Source organism: Nothobranchius furzeri, chromosome 17 (assembly GCF_043380555.1).
Source record: "Nothobranchius furzeri strain GRZ-AD chromosome 17, NfurGRZ-RIMD1, whole genome shotgun sequence".
NCBI classification, from domain to species: Eukaryota; Metazoa; Chordata; class Actinopteri; order Cyprinodontiformes; family Nothobranchiidae; genus Nothobranchius; species Nothobranchius furzeri.
The window spans coordinates 47,465,384-47,482,091 of NC_091757.1; positions in this window are offsets into that span (position 1 = coordinate 47,465,384).

The window sequence follows — 16,708 nt, forward strand, 5'->3', positions numbered from 1 at the left end:
ACCTCCATAGGTGGGTCAGCTGTTACGAGAGCATTATAAATCTAGACTATGGTAATAGAGTGGCTGTCCTCTCAGACAGGATATGACTTATTATGTGTCAGTATTTTTTCCCCTTCCTCTTCGAGGCTTTTTTAGCCTGAAGTGTAAATAATTAATTCCACTATTTAAAGACTGCCATGTTTGATTTATAACCACGGAGGTGCAGAGAGATGACTGTGCGGGGGTGGCATTTGCTTCTGACTGACAGGAATACCGGCATCCAGGAACACAGAAATGACAGAAAATACACTGGATGTGAAGATAATGAGGAGGTGTGCCATTGTAACCTTCATTAGCAGTTGTATGGCATGCACAAATAATATGCTGTAAGATATATAATTACATTTTAAAGAGGCAATGTGTAGTTTTTACCGTTAATCTCTGGAATTTACCATCGAAATGTTGTTGAAATTATTTAAAATGATGCCAAGTGGTTGAAAAATGTTGATGAATTTGTAACATCTAACCATAAAAATTGTGTCCAAGTGTCTGGGCGAGGCCACATAAGATGCCATGTTTCCTTCACAGGAGCCCATGAGGACAAAAGTCATTTACTGATTTGTAACAAAACTTTTACCATTCATAGAGGTTGATGTTTTATACATTAACCTCTTCACTCGTTGCAGAAAATCCTAAAATACTAAAAAATAGAAACTTTTATTGCGTGTTTATTTTATTCTTGTTGGTAATAAGAATATCAGCATGTGGCTGTGGACTGAATTTACATTTATTGAGCCATTTTAACATTTGGTAACAACCACATCTCTTTGTTATATCCCGACTTTACGAAGCGGTAATTTAATTTAGAACAGTCCAAATGGTATTATTACTAGCCAAAATACAGATATCAACAGGTATTATGTTAGTAGTAGAAATTTTATGAAAGGATATCCAACAACTGCACTGATTTGAGACAAACCCAGCAAACAACTTATTGTGGGATAGTGATGTCTCCTCCTCCGGCTTCAACAAAACATCCCCTTCTGACATAATGCTTCTGATGCCTATGCTCAGGAGTTATAGAAAGCATATACAGTATATAAAATCTTAGTAGGTTGTTGCTGTTTTAAATAGTGTGTGTGTGTGTGTGTGTGTGTGTGTGTGTGTGTGTGTGTGTGTGTGTGTGTGTGTGTGTGTGTGTGTGTGTGTGTGATCATATTTTCATAATTTAATTATGACATTTTTTATTTCTATATAAGAACAGCTAAAACCCATTGGGATGCTCCACTGGGTTTTAGCTGTTCTTATATAGAAATAAGAAAATGTCATAATTAAATTATGAAAATATGATCTCACACACACACACACACACACACACACACACACACACACACACACACACACACACACACGCACGCACACACACACACACACACACACACACACACACACACACACACACATGAAGCATGGGTGAGAGCCTTCTTTTTAACCCCAGCATTGTTCCATTTGTCATAATTTTGTCTATTCATGAATATTAGTGTTTTTCCGTTAACATGCTTAATATGGAATTGACACCCTTATGCAGACACAAAGACATTCACACTTCATCCCAAAGAAAAACTCAAGAGATTAAAGAAAAAACTGCTAAAAATCACAGTGAAAAGAAATGATGCACAAAAGCATGCATCATGTGTTAGATTGAAGGAGTGAGTCCTGTTCCTTGTAAAGACCTGCATCAGCAGGATAAACAAATCCACTAAGCATTTCATTCCAATGTTGCAGGAAGTCGTTTGGAAACTAGAGGATCCCCACTGATGTGATCTGAAGGTTTGTGTGGAAAACTAAGAACTGCTGAAAAAATCTTACATTTTACTTTAATCAAATGAAATAATAATGATGAAGAGCTTGAGCATTCAGCAATCGAAGTGTTATCCACTTAGAGATTACTCGTGCTTGAGTCTTGAGCTTGTCTTTTATTTCATGATCAATATCATTAACAAAGGATTAATTTATTAACTAAAAGAGGTCATTAACTCAACAAGATAACTGTAAAAATAAGCAACTATGGAAATGTGACTCATAAACAAAATGAGCTCATTTGTTTTATGTAAAGTAAAGAATGATTATATTTAAAAGAAGTGCAGGGTAAAAATTCAAATTTGAAAAGAATAAACATGAATAGATGAGTCCTTCCCTTTAAGGATGGTTGATGACTTTTCCGTCCCGGGGGGAGGGGGCTGGAGATCAGCAGTGCTTCACCTGAAGGACCTTGGACAGCTACTGCTCCAGCACCTACAGCACCTTGGACAGAGGAATACCCAGAGCAGATCCACCCTTCCTCCCTCTCTGTGAAAGCTGACACGGCTGAAACATATTACACACTAATGAAAGCTGGGGTGTGGCAGCCAGCAAAACCCATTGCAGATCTCTGCTGACATTCCCGGACACACTGAAACAGCTCAGTGGAACTTTGGTGAACACGAACTTGTTTGTTTTAAGTAATTAGAAAATCTTGAGAAGCTTGGTTTGTGTGTGCTAGTGTGACTGCAACAATATGTCGTTCAATCAGCTCAGAGTACCTAGATAGCCAATAGACTGTCTTAGACGGGCACGTTGAGTAGATAAACTGTCCTAGATAGGTACGTTGAGTAGATAGACTGTCTTAGACGGGCACGTTGAGTAGATAAACTGTCCTAGATAGGTACGTTGAGTAGATAGACTGTCTTAGACGGGTACGTTGAGTAGATGGACTGTCCTAGATAGGTACGTTGAGTAGATAGACTGTCTTAGATGGGTACGTTGAGTAGATAAACTGTCCTAGATAGGTACGTTGAGTAGATAGACTGTCTTAGACGGGTACGTTGAGTAGATGGACTGTCTTAGATAGGTACGTTGAGTAGATAGACTGTCTTAGATGGGTACGTTGAGTAGATAAACTGTCCTAGATAGGTACGTTGAGTAGATAGACTGTCTTAGACGGGTACGTTGAGTAGATAGACTGTCTTAGATAGGTACATTGAGTAGATAGACTGTCCTAGATAGGTACGTTGAGTAGATAGACTGTATTAGATAGGTACGTTGAGTAGATAGACTGTCCTAGATAGGTACGTTGAGTAGATAGACTGTCTTAGATAGGTACGTTGAGTAGATAGACTGTATTAGATAGGTACGTTGAGTAGATAAACTGCCCTAGATAGGTACGTTGAGTAGATAAACTGTCCTAGATAGGTACTTTGAGTAGATAGACTGTATTAGATAGGTACGTTGAGTAGATAGACTGTATTAGATAGGTACGTTGAGTAGATAGACTGTATTAGATAGGTACGTTGAGTAGATAGACTGTCTTAGATGGGTACGTTGAGTAGATAAACTGTCCTAGATAGGTACGTTGAGTAGATAAACTGTCCTAGATAGGTACGTTGAGTAGATAGACTGTATTAGATAGGTACGTTGAGTAGATAGACTGTATTAGATAGGTACGTTGAGTAGATAGACTGTCTTAGATAGGTACGTTGAGTAGATAGACTGTCCTAGATAGGTACGTTGAGTAGATAGACTGTATTAGATAGGTACGTTGAGTAGATAGACTGTCCTAGATAGGTACGTTGAGTAGATAGACTGTCTTAGATAGGTACGTTGAGTAGATAGACTGTATTAGATAGGTACGTTGAGTAGATAAACTGTCCTAGATAGGTACGTTGAGTAGATAAACTGTCCTAGATAGGTACGTTGAGTAGATAGACTGTATTAGATAGGTACGTTGAGTAGATAGACTGTATTAGATAGGTACGTTGAGTAGATAGACTGTCTTAGACGGGTATGTTGAGTAGATAAACTGTCCTAGATAGGTACGTTGAGTAGATAGACTGTCTTAGACGGGAACGTTGAGTAGAAGAACCTGAGAAGCTCTGTTTTGATTTAGGTTTCATTTATTTTAGAGAAAAGCCTTTCGGTAAAAATAGTGAGCTTGAGAGTCATTTAGTTACTTGGTTAGCTCTTAGTTTGTTTTAACAGCTCTTTGCTCCTTCTCAGTTTTAGCCGAGAGCAATTTTTCAGTTTGTTTAAAAGCCTCTGGCACATTTAAACCTACGTTTCTTAAAATGGTTTTAGTTTGAATATGATTTGTTTAAATCTCCATTTAGTTTAATTGTTGGTAGAGCGTTGCTCTGTATTTTTTAGTGTATCCATTTTTTGTTAATAAAAAAAAATATTTTAAATTTAAATCCTTGTGTGCCTCCTATGTTACAATGTCTTTCAGTTTCCACCTACCAGGTCGCAACACAAATAACTCGTCATAATTTCAGGAAACATGAACATTGAAAATTTCCAACAACAGAGTAAAGAATCAATTTAAGCCTATCTAAGTTAATAGAGAGGAGAAAAATGAAGAAAAAAAGAGTAAAATAAAATGGCGTATTGATGAGTGAAACCGCATTTCCTTTACAGATGTGTCATTCTCCGTCTTCAGCTCCCAATCCCGCCTCCTATCTTCCCTTTCTTCCTAAACCTCTTTATCAGCCAGGGTGCAGGCATCTGGACCTCCTGCCGTGACATGCCTACAAGGCTCAGGCTGCCTGCCTCCCTCGCTTCTTCCTCTCTTCTCCGCCTTTCTGCTTGAGGTCAAACATCATCAGGGGGTGCGATTAAGTCCGATAAATTGCTGTTTTGTCCCAAAAAGATAACGCACACCCTCGCATGCCTAATCTCAAGAGAAAACTCCCGAATGTGCGCTTGGAAGAATATGTCTCTTGTATGCAGATATGCACGTAATCACACTAATATATTAAGCTTTGGACACAGATGTGTACAAGCAGCACTTAATGGTCCTGTCTGTGTGTTGCATGCGTCTCGGTGACAAAGTAAACCAATAAACAGTTTGAACACCTGAGAGGTTTTTCTGCTTTTATTAACTTCAGTAAATTACAAACTGTTAATGAGAATGACTCTGAGACCTGCTCAGAATATGGATGATTGTGTTTGCCTCTGTGTGTGCTTGTCTGTACCCATGCCACCGTCTAATGAACATGTTAATAAGCATGACAATTACTGTTGGCAGATGAGTGAAAATATAAACTAATGGGTCTGGATTTCCAAACAAGAAGATTTGATGGTAAAAGGTTGCAGCCATTGTGTTACGGAGGAGTTTCAGGAGCATCGTGCACATTTTGGAATTGTAGTTATCTTGTGAAATAAATTAATGTCACAATACATTTTTAGAAACTTTAAAAATAAACATATTTTTGACAGGAAAAGAAAAAAAAATGTTTTTTTTTACTCCAAAAGGTTGAAACAAGAGACTAAAAGTGGCAGCTGAGGGAACAGATTTAGGCTTTCTTCATAAACTGAAGGTGAAAAAACAGTCCGTTTGCTCCCATGCTTGTTGTTCCGTCTCCATCTGTTACCAGTTATGACAAAATGCTGTGAAGCATGCTTAATGCATTGTTTAGCGATTCTTTCACAATGCTTGCAATTTTTGTTGGATACCTTATAATGATTGATTTTTCTTCTAATGTGCATTACCACACTATTAGTTTGTTCTTAATGTTTTGCATATTTCCCATTAGTGTATTAATAAATGTTGCTTTAGCAAAACAACATTAAAACATTGCCGCTTGTGATCTCCAGCAATAAAGATAATACTGACTGTATTTTTGGCCATGTCGCCTAACACACCATGAAGGTGCAGAAAACACCACACACACACACACACACACACACACACACACACACACACACACACACACACACACACACACACAAAACTGTCAATAACAAATATGCTGCCATTGCTTTATGTGAGAGGGATTTTATGCAATGATTTGTATCGACCAATAATCCGTTTCAATTCAGTTTATTTATGTAGTGCCAAATAATGAAGAGTCGTCTTAAGCCATTTCACAAAGTAAACATTCCAGTTGAGTTCAATTCATTATGGCAATTATCTAAAAGGTTCCTATCTAAGGAAACCCAGCAGATTGCCTTGAGTCACTGACTTATTGTGTCAGAAACTTTACAGCAATCATACTAAGCAATCATACTAAGCAAGCATGTAGCGGCAGTGGAGAAGAAAACTCCCTTTTAACAAGAAGAAACCTCCAGAGGATCCTGGCTCAGTATGAGCAGCTATCCACGACTCACTGGGGGTTTGAGAAGACCAAGCAGACACACGGCTATTATATATACAGGTCCTTCTCAAAAAACTAGCATATTGTGATGAAGTTCATTATTCTCTGTAATGTACTGATAAACATTAGACGTTCGTATATATTAGATACATTACACACAACTGAAGTAGTTCAAGCCTTTTATTGTTTCTAATATTGACGATTTTGGCGTACAGCTCATGAAAACCCAAAATTCCCATCTCAAAAATTTGCATATTTCATCCAATAAAAGAAAAGTGTTTTTAATACAAAAAAAATTCAACCTTTAAATAATTATGTGCAGTTATGCACTCAGTACTTGGTCGGGAATCCTTTTGCAGAAATGACTGCTTCAGTGCGGCGTGGCATGGAGGCAATCAGCCTGTGGCACTGCTGAGGTGTTACGGAGGTCCAGGATGCTTCGATAGCGGCCTTAAGCTCATCCAGAGTGTTGGGTCTTGCATCTCTCAACTTTCTCTTCACAATATCCCACAGATTCTCTACGGGGTTCAGGTCAGGAGAGTTGGCAGGCCAATTGAGCACAGTAATACCATGGTCAGTAAACCATTTACCAGTGGTTTTGGTACTGTGAGCAGGTGCCAGGTCATGCTGAAGAATGAAATCTTCATGTCCATAAAGCTTTTCAGCAGATGGAAGCATGAAGTGCTCCAAAATCTCCTGATAGCTAGCTGCATTGACCCTGCCCTTGATAAAACAGTGGACCAACACCAGCAGCTGGCATGGCACCCCAGACCATCACTGACTGTGGGTACTCGACACTGGACTTCAGGCATTTTGGCATTTCCCTCTGGCCAGTCTTCCTCCAGACTCTGGCATCTTGATTTCCGAATGACATGCAAAATTTGCTTTCATCCGAAAAAAGTACTTTGGACCACTGAGCAACATTCCAGTGCCGCTTCTGCCACTGGTTCTGGTTCAAAAGTTGCTTGACCTGGGGAATGCGGCATCTGTAGCCCATTTCCTGCACACGCCTGTACACGGTGGCTCTGGACGTTTCTACTCCAGACTCAGTCCACTGCATCCGCAGGTCCCCCAAGGTCTGGAATCGGTCCTTCTCCACAATCTTCCTCAGGGTCTGGTCACCGCTTCTCATTGTGCAGCATTTTCTGCCATACTTTTTCCTTCCCACAGACTTCCCACTCAGGTGCCTTGATACAGTACTCTGGGAACAGCCTATTCGTTCAGAAATTTCTTCCTATATTTATGTTGATGTTTATGTATTTAGCAGACGCTTTTGTCCAAAGCGACTTACAAGTGTCTTACACTTTTGCTTGAGGGTGTCAATGATGGCCTTCTGGACAGCAGTCAGGTCGGCAGTCTTACCCATGATTGAGGTTTTGAGTAATGAACCAGGCTGGGAGTTTTTAAAAGCCTCAGGAATCTTTTGCAGATGTTTAGAGTTAATTAGTTGGTTCAGATGATTAGGTTACTAGCTCGTTTAGAGAACCTTTTCATGATATGCTAATTTTTTGAGATAGGAATTTTGGGTTTTCATGAGCTGTGTGCCAAAATCATCAATATTAGAAACAATAAAAGGCTTGAACTACTTCAGCTGTGTGTAATGAATCTAATATAATGTTTATCAGTACATTACAGAAAATAATGAACTTCATCACAATATGCAAATTTTTTGAGAAGGACCTATATATATATATATATATATATATATATATATATATATATATTTATACTTTAAAGACATAATGGATCCGTCTAAAAAAACAGACAAAGAGGGATGAATCAGAGCTATTTTGCTCCATCAAATTATTTGAATTAAGATGCTTCTGTTTAAGTCAAAAAGTATAAATTTGCGCCATAACTCTGACATCCATCCAGGTACAGTTTCTCTCCCTGATCCGCTGCTACGTTGCCCATGCAGACAAACATCCAAATCTCATCATCTGACTCTTCTAGAAATCTGGGCTTACTTTGCTTTGAATAATTGTAAATCACTCTCTGTATTAATCAAACCTGAAGCCGGCGACAATGTTGGAACCACTTTAGAAGAAATAAAAAAGGCAGAGATTAGCCTCCATAGACGAGACGGTTTGAATCAAAGATCAAGAGAGCATTTGTTCATAGCTGAAGTGTGAATGGTTGTTATACAGATCAGATGGACAACAAGCTGCCTGTTAGAGTAAGAAGATACACTGATGATGTTATAGTGTTGCAAGACTAAAATCAGGATGCTTTGTTCAAATAGGTCGTTAACAAAAGAAACTACGCTAAGTACTGTCAAGCTAGCCGCGTAGTCGGAAAAAAATGTTTGTTCCCGATGACATCAGGGATCAAGAAACACCAGGAGCTCATTCAGGGAATGAATCTTGATCTATTGTAAAGCCTAACGTGTAATTCCACCAATGCAGCCTTTATGTGTGGATTTAGTTCTATTCTGATTGTTTAATATTAATCAAATTCCAACAGATTTTCTCTAAGAAGATAAGGAGAATATGTGACTACATCCTAGCATGTGTTCTGTTTAGTTTATTCCATCTGAGTAGCAATGGAGTCAAACTATCAAAGAGATTTTTCTTAAAAATCAAACTCAACCCCAGCTGGATTCATCTGTTTCAGCTATCATTGTGTCTTTTTTAAGCGTTTAAACGGATTTTCTGGCCCCATTTGATATTTGTAAATATTTGAGGTAATGGAAATGATGGAAAGGGGAAAAAAGGACCCGCTTGGAAAATCAGACTAGAAATGTCATCAGCCTCGTTCTATCTCTCTCATCACTCGTTGCTCTAGTCTTTTAATTTCTTTCTCCCTCTCTCAGCAGATCTGTCCTGCTGCTACTCTTTGTGTGTACTAATCAAAAATTTTCCCTTCTAGAAATCCTGTGGTGTTGACTTTGACTTGTGTCCAGATCAAGGGACCGTTTCATTTTCTTTTGCTAAACTTGGGACAAAATAGAGAACCTTAAAAAGGCTGCTGAGTGATTCACAGCACAGAATCAGATTAATGAAGATGTAGATTAGGAAGATGTGGCTTGAGGCAAGAAGCGACGAAGGTCAGAGATGTGCAAAGACTCTCAGCTCTGCGAAAACACTTTGTTTTGGTGTTTTTGAAACATAACTTACTGATCACAAAGCAAAGTACCAGTTTAATGTCTCTACTGTGCACATACTGGTTCCACAGTATGCTGCACCATCCTCGCGGGTCTGGACACATTCATTTTTTGAGGCTGTCAGAAAAAAAGTCTGTAGATGTTACAGATGACAGGAAATCCATAGAACTCTGATGTGCGGTTGGACGTGGACCACATAGTTTGAATAAGCAGGTGGTTCTGTTCTTCCTACTGGATTCAGAGCACAGTCCTGTGATGGGTTTGGGTTCGGTCCAAAGTCTTTTTGCTTTTTTTGACGAGTAGAACTCACCAGATAACTGGCATTATCTAATTATCTAATCAAGTTGGCATTTTCTAAACATATTATTTTTCTTTTAGGAAAAAAAATGCAATTTAACCTGACTTTCTACAGCAGCTATAGACTCATTATGACCCTGGGTGCCACTTTTGTATTTTAAGGTGGAAAACATGATGCAATTTTAACCATATGCTTACCGGGCCTTTCCACTGGACATGTAAGCATCGCTTAATGTCCGTGAAGTGCAGTATGTTATAGTGAATGGGTTTCCATTGGTCGAAAAGTGGTACTCCACTATATTTAAGCTTCAAGTTTCATTTTTACAAATTTTTAATGAAATTTTTGGTAAAACTACAATAACAGCCCCTCTATTAACGTCACTCAGTGCAATACCATTCTTAACTATGAAGTGTCCTTGATGTTAGGACAAAGGGCTGGGGGGGTACCTGGTTATTAATGCATCACAAACATTGGTTTAACAATCGTTAATACTTTATTTAATAGTTTAGCGATGCTTAATAATGCATTAATGTTAATAGAGGGACCCTTATTGTAAAGGGTTACTAAATAACTTTTTGCGCTTCCTGAAAGCATCAAGCACAGCAGATAAAGATTGGGCCAAACAGAAGTTAACATGTAAACTGTGTAAAACATCAGGCAACTTTCAAAATAAAAGACCAAGTTCACTGTGAAACCATTTGTAATTTTAATTTTTGGGCCATTATATGTTTAATACTCCGGATAAACGTAAAAATAGTCTTCTACCCCTATTTACCGCATTAGCAGCTGATAGAAAATAGATGGGGAAATGTTTGGATTAGAAAAGCCAGGGGCAAGTGCTTGTCACAATGTCAAAATAGCATTCAGTGTGTGTGTGTGTATGCGCGCGTGTGTGTGTGTGTGTGTGTGTGTGTGTGTGTGTGTGTGTGTGTGTGTGTGTGTGTGTGTGTGTGTGCTCCATCCATTTGCATTTTTTCTTAAAGTTTAGAGGACATTTCCATCTGAAAGTAAACAGTTGGCGATCACTGTGGCGACTCGGCGATAAAAACAACCTCTTTCTTCATTTGTTTGATTTCTTGTGCAAATCTGTCTTTAAACGACTTCCATCAATTATTTAGATTTTAAGACATTAAAGTTTCTGTAAAAGCAAGACAAAACATTCACATTTTCATGTTAGAAAGTAATTTGATGTTACTGAAATCAGACCTTTTTCTGTAACTGTCACATGAAAGCAAAGGTAACATTTTAGAAATGATTCTAAAATCACACAGAGGTGTTGAAGTCGCCTGACATCTCTTTCATGTGTCCTCCGTCAACTTAAGCTCTTGTTCTGGAATAACTTGGGTGAGCGGGTACAATCTTCCAGGGAAAATATGATGCCAAGGATGCTCAGAGCAGAGCTCAGCAGATTACTGCTGCTAAGGATACAAAGGCCTGCAGGCAGGAAGTGGCATGCTGAGATCCTTACAGTTCTGTGGATTTGCACAAAGGCAAAAGTGATGCAAGCGGACCAGTCTTGTAAGTTTTCCTTCATTTTTCTAGTAAACTCACATTAAATGGACACTAAATTAGATTAAATCAAACCTTCAGAGTATACTCCTGGTCCTTTTTGTCTTCTTCTACAGGCGTGACACAGTCATTACACTAGAGTGCAGAACAGACCCATTGCAGAAGGTGGTCCTGGCATGGCTCCAAAAGACCTCCATAGCAGAGCTTGATCTGACCTAAAACTTAATAAACAGCAACGTGTATGGTTCGTGTTTGAGCCCACCATTCTTGGATGCAGAAGCCAAACATAAGATGAGTAGTAATTTGCTAGCTGAAAGGAAAAAAGCAGGGACTCACTCAGGACTGTCAGATATTTATGCAAATGACTAGATTTGTCAGCGCTGGCTAACATGTTTACTTCCTGTAGATTAACGGCGTGTATCTAAGATTTGAGAAGAACTTGTGAAATCATAACATAATCATAATAATCCTAATAAGGGATTTTTTTCATTTTGTCCTCAACACTATCTGCCTCTGATTACTATAAACTGATAAACTGATGCATAAGTTCACAAATAAGCTTTTATTTGACTTTAAATCGTTTTCTGATAATTCAGTTGTTGTTTTAGTAGATTTGGAGGAAATCCCATCCAAGTATTTTCAAAGCAGCCCAAATCCTGCACCTCAACCCGCATGAGCAGTGTTTTTTTCATCTCTTGCCCAAAGTAGCCCAAATCAAAGCAAGGTAGTAAAAAAAAGTATTAACCTTTCAAAAATTACATTACATTTTTAAAAGGGCAATTTTTTTTGTCTACTGGGCATCTGCCTTGATTCCATAGTTAAAGGGGCATTATGGAAATTTGACAGCCAAAACATGTATAGAAATAATAAATGTCTTCTTCATACATTCTCCTGCAATGCCCTGGTCCTGTAGAATGAGCCCTGGCATTTTTACAGTGATTGCCTGTTTTTCTGTAAAATCACAGAGAAAGAGAGATGCTCGGGTCGAGCAGGCTGCTTCATGCGCGTTCACGCTCAGGCACCGTTCTTTGAACGTTATTTCAGGTGTCATCAAGGAAATAAATGTTACAGATACAAAGGACATCACTGTCGCTTTAGCTCGCCTAGAATGATGTCAGACTTTCGTGCTGAAGACCCGGGTTTGATTCTGGATGTGAACATAGTTTATTTAGAGTTTCTTTTTTACATTAATGGTATGTTTTTTTACAGTAAGATGCCCAAATTTTTATTTGAGACTCGCCGAACGGCATTGAATTCACAGATAAAAACGATGTGGTTCAACTTTCATTTTGGAACAATTTTTCAAGCAAGGGAAGGGAATTATCTGAGCATGCAGAAGGACTGACCCATCATAAACCTTGTCGGTTGTGCTGAAGAGAAAGGTACAGAACCAAATTATTTTATTAATTAGCTGCGAGTTCTCCTGTCCTCTGTCCCCCCCCCCCCCCCCCCCCCCCCCCCCCCACACACACACACACACACACAAGGGACTGTCTCAGCTGTTATTTTCGTTAAGGAGTGTGTACGTACAGCATGCGCGCCTCGTTATGCTTTTGGCCTGAGGGGGCAATCGTGAGCATGAAAATTCCAAATATCCATAAAGTCCCTTTAATAAAAATAAATTAATAAAAATAAAAACAACAACAATAATAATAAACACATTTATATTTAATATATATATATATATATATATATATATATATATATATATATATATATATATATATATATATATATATATATATATATATATTTTACCTTTCCAGTACCTATAATGCAGCTTTGAATCTCATTCCTAAGCAGTTTCAGTCTAAGTCACATCTTCCTGCATCTAATCAACACAACAACTCCCTCTCAATAGAGACCAACGACTCATCATTGAGCAGAGAGGCGGGGTACCCAGTGTAGTTTCTGCTCGTTAAATAACAACTGATAACTATAGCTTATAAGCTTGCAGTTAGAACTGACAAAGCTCCTCGGATGAGAAGTGATGCCAAAGAATCCCGGTTGCCTTCATTTGGACCCTTTTGTGTAGAAAACTGACTGCATCTGCATGTAAACGCCTCAGTAGAGCTGATACCAGTAACTTTCAGAAGTGATGAGACCTCGGAAGCAGTCTTCTGATAAGACATCACCACAAAGCAACACGCATAACGCCATTAAACAGTACAGTACGTATAAGGCTGTGCTACCGTGTTGTTGTTGTCCATTCCTTCGGCCATTGTGCGTATCCCGTTATAACTTTGTCTGCTTCCCTCCTGCTAGCATTTGTTTACTATTGTTTTGCTAACCAAAAAATTGCCGACGTAAAAGGACGCCTGTCGCCACCTACTGTGCCGGAGTGGAATGAACTTCATTTGAGACATAACGTAATGTAAACTAGGATAAAGACTCCCAGTTTATTACTTTAGATCAACCTTAGATGAGCATGTACACGAGTGCCCCACCTGTAGAATTCACAAACCTCATCATTACATCCTGTTTTGACAGCACGACGTAGGCTAAAAAAATCTACCAAAAAGGCCCCACGTTGATGGATTTACAGCTACACGGTCTGAGTTTAAGGCCTGATGTTCGAGGTTCAACTCCGGCCTCTCTACTCTATTATGCTCACCGCAAGGCTTGTACAACACATAATAAAGAAGCCATGCAGCAATTTGATTCAAGGCTATATGAATATTAGATGGTGTTGTGCTGAAATGACTGGGTGGTTGAATCCTTCTGCTTGGTAGTTGTAAAATAAAAAAAACAGATTACAAATTAATTTATTTTCTGATAAAAGGCATGGTACTAATGCTGAGTTTACAGTCTCCGTGCAAACTGAGCAGATATGTTGCAGAAAATTGTTGCAGTTCCCCTCAGGTGCTTAAACAATAATACAGGTTCACAAATGTATTATGCTGAGAAGAAGCAGATAGTAGACTTAACTTCCCAGGGTGCTAAAAAAGTGGAATACAGCAAAAATCAGAAACAGGTGTTTTTCAAATTGGATGACTGAGCTACCCTGGGGCCGTAGAAAACAAACGTTTCTGCTGCTAGGAAAATAAAACAATTTTTTTGTTACATTCATCTTTTTCTTCTTTCCTCTGAAGATGATTCTACACAAAGGATGCTTTCATTAGTTTAGAACAACCTTTGACACAAGACAGTTTGTTCACACTATGTAGGAAATCAGCATTTTGTTTCTTTTCAAATCTGAGACCATTTCCTGTTTCACAAACTGCTGGTTTTACAGTGTTTTCTGTAGCCTGAGGTACCTTGACTAGGCTGAAGTGAATGTGCAGTAAGAACTCCAGTTGGATGAGATGTTGCCACTTGGTTTAGAATGTAGAAAAATGAAGCAAAAGTTGGATTTTTAAAAATTTAAAATAAAGAATTTCTTCCATCTCACCCAAAAAGTAACAGAATAAATTATCTGTGCAGACCATCTGTTAAGACGATGTTGGTAATTTGCTTGTGCTCCACTAAAACGACTCAAAAACGAATTTTCTTCAGCAAATTACGAAACGTATTTTCTTTTTACTTAGCATTATTGTGAGGTTGTGCGTCTTTAGGCCATTACTTCTCAATTTCCTTGGTGATCATTTCAAGGAAAGGATTTTTGTAAGACCCGAAAAAATAGCCGAGTGGATATAGAAAAAAACTTCTCTCAGTTTTGTCTTTTGCTATTTTGTGTCTTTTTTGACATTTCACCATCCCCTTCCTGTGTTAATTAAGACAGGTAACAGGAAGTGCACATTAATCTTTTAAGGCAGAGTCACAAGTCCTGCTTGTTAATCAAACTGCAGAGAATTTCTGCTCCGGCTGCTTAGGGCGTCCCATTTGAATGGCCACTGTGAATTAATGTCTTCTTTTTTAACCTTATATTGGACTAAAGTGGGATTTTATTACAAGGATTGTAAGAATACATCAAGTAAAATAGATTTTAGACCGTCTCTATTTATAGCATTTCGTAACTCGTATAGCTTTTTTGGCTAAAAACATCAACTTTTTTTCTTCATGTTTAGATTTAAAACATTTTCAAAATGTAACTATTTTAATTTTTACACATCTTGTGGTCACTTGGTCAGTACAAACACAAGCACATCCGTTTCCTGCTTGTTTATTAAAACAGCTTGAAATAAATGAAATAAGAGTATTTCTCATAGTCTCCACCCCGTGACTCACTCCCTTGCTGCTCCCATGGCTTCCATCGCCCACACTGCCTTTCACATGACAACAACAGGAAAAAAGCTTATTTCCTATCCAAGCATTATGTGCTTGTTGAGTCTTGTATGTAAATGATCTCTACGCCTAATAAAATTTAGCTAGAGGATAATTATTAGAATAAAATTAACTAAAATTCAGTTTGTAATCATTTAGTTATTTAAAGCTGCTCTGCTCTCCTTTTTTTTAATTTCTATTAGACCATCTCCAGCTTGATAGTTTCTGCTCTGCATACATCTTAGGACAAAACAGATGTTGGAAAATGCAGCTTTATTACTTCCCTTTTTTTTTTTTTATCTTGGGGCACATTATAGAGATATGTGTGGGAGCACAGAGAGAAAAATACAGTCTTTTAATTGATAGTTAGAGGAAACAGCTCAAATGGGTTTTTTGATGTAACCACAGGAATAGAATCCATCGACACCTGATGTGTAAAAGTATGCACAGGCTTTCTGTTTTTCAGGCTTTCTGTGTAAAACACACGTTTCTCGCCTGATTTTAGGAAAGCCGCCCTGTCCCTCAGGTGTTCTTAGACAAAAACACACAACATCCCAAATCTTAATCATATTTCAACCCTCAATGCGTATTTCAAATCTTTTCAGTGTTTGATTCCCAAGATAATAACAGGCAGCTTGTGACTGGCATTGCTGGTTCTTTAGGGCTCATTTCTGAGTTACAGTCAGCGCTGGACTGACCATAGGGCATAGCGGGCAACTGCCCGCTGGGCCGACCCTTTCATCTTTTATGGGCCGGTATCTGTTTTTTTTTTTTTTTTTTTTTTTCCTCTGGCCTCTAGTTGTTGCGGACAACTTGCCCGCGCCGCCCCACGCGATGCCTCGTAAAAGTTGGTGGATTGGCCAATTGGTAATAATACACTCTGGGCTGGACCAATAGCCAGAGGTCTGATGCACCCACCAGTAGTTGTTTGTGAATCTCAGTAAACAGACAGACGAGCTTAACAAAATGGAGAACAAAAAACGGAAAGGAGGAGCGGAGAAAATTCGACTAAAAAAGAAACTGGCCCTTCAGGCTGATGCTGGCACATGTGTTAAAATCTCACAGTTGTTTGGTAGTGAAGGTTCAAGTAAAATCAATTTAGGAAGTGATGGAGCCTCAGCCCAGCGACAGGTTGGAGAAGAAAAGAGGGAGGAGGAGGAGAAACCCGAGCCGGTGTTGTGCCATAAATTGACTCGCTGCCAAAAAATGATTAGCCACCGCGGGATCGCGCACGGTTAGGTAATTGCATTTCTAGACAAAATTCCCCAGGATTTCGCCCTAAAACTCAGCATATCTAGCAATATGGACATTCAGAAAGCAAAGATAACCTCTTCCGGTACTTAAACAGATGTTTATCGCGGATATTAGTGTGGCAGTGTTTGTGGCACCCTGCGCGGGAGCACGAGGACGTGCTTGTGGAAAGAGGGAGTAAGATGTGGCAGTGTGAGCATCCACAATGTCCCGATTGATGATGCGCCCTGGCTACTT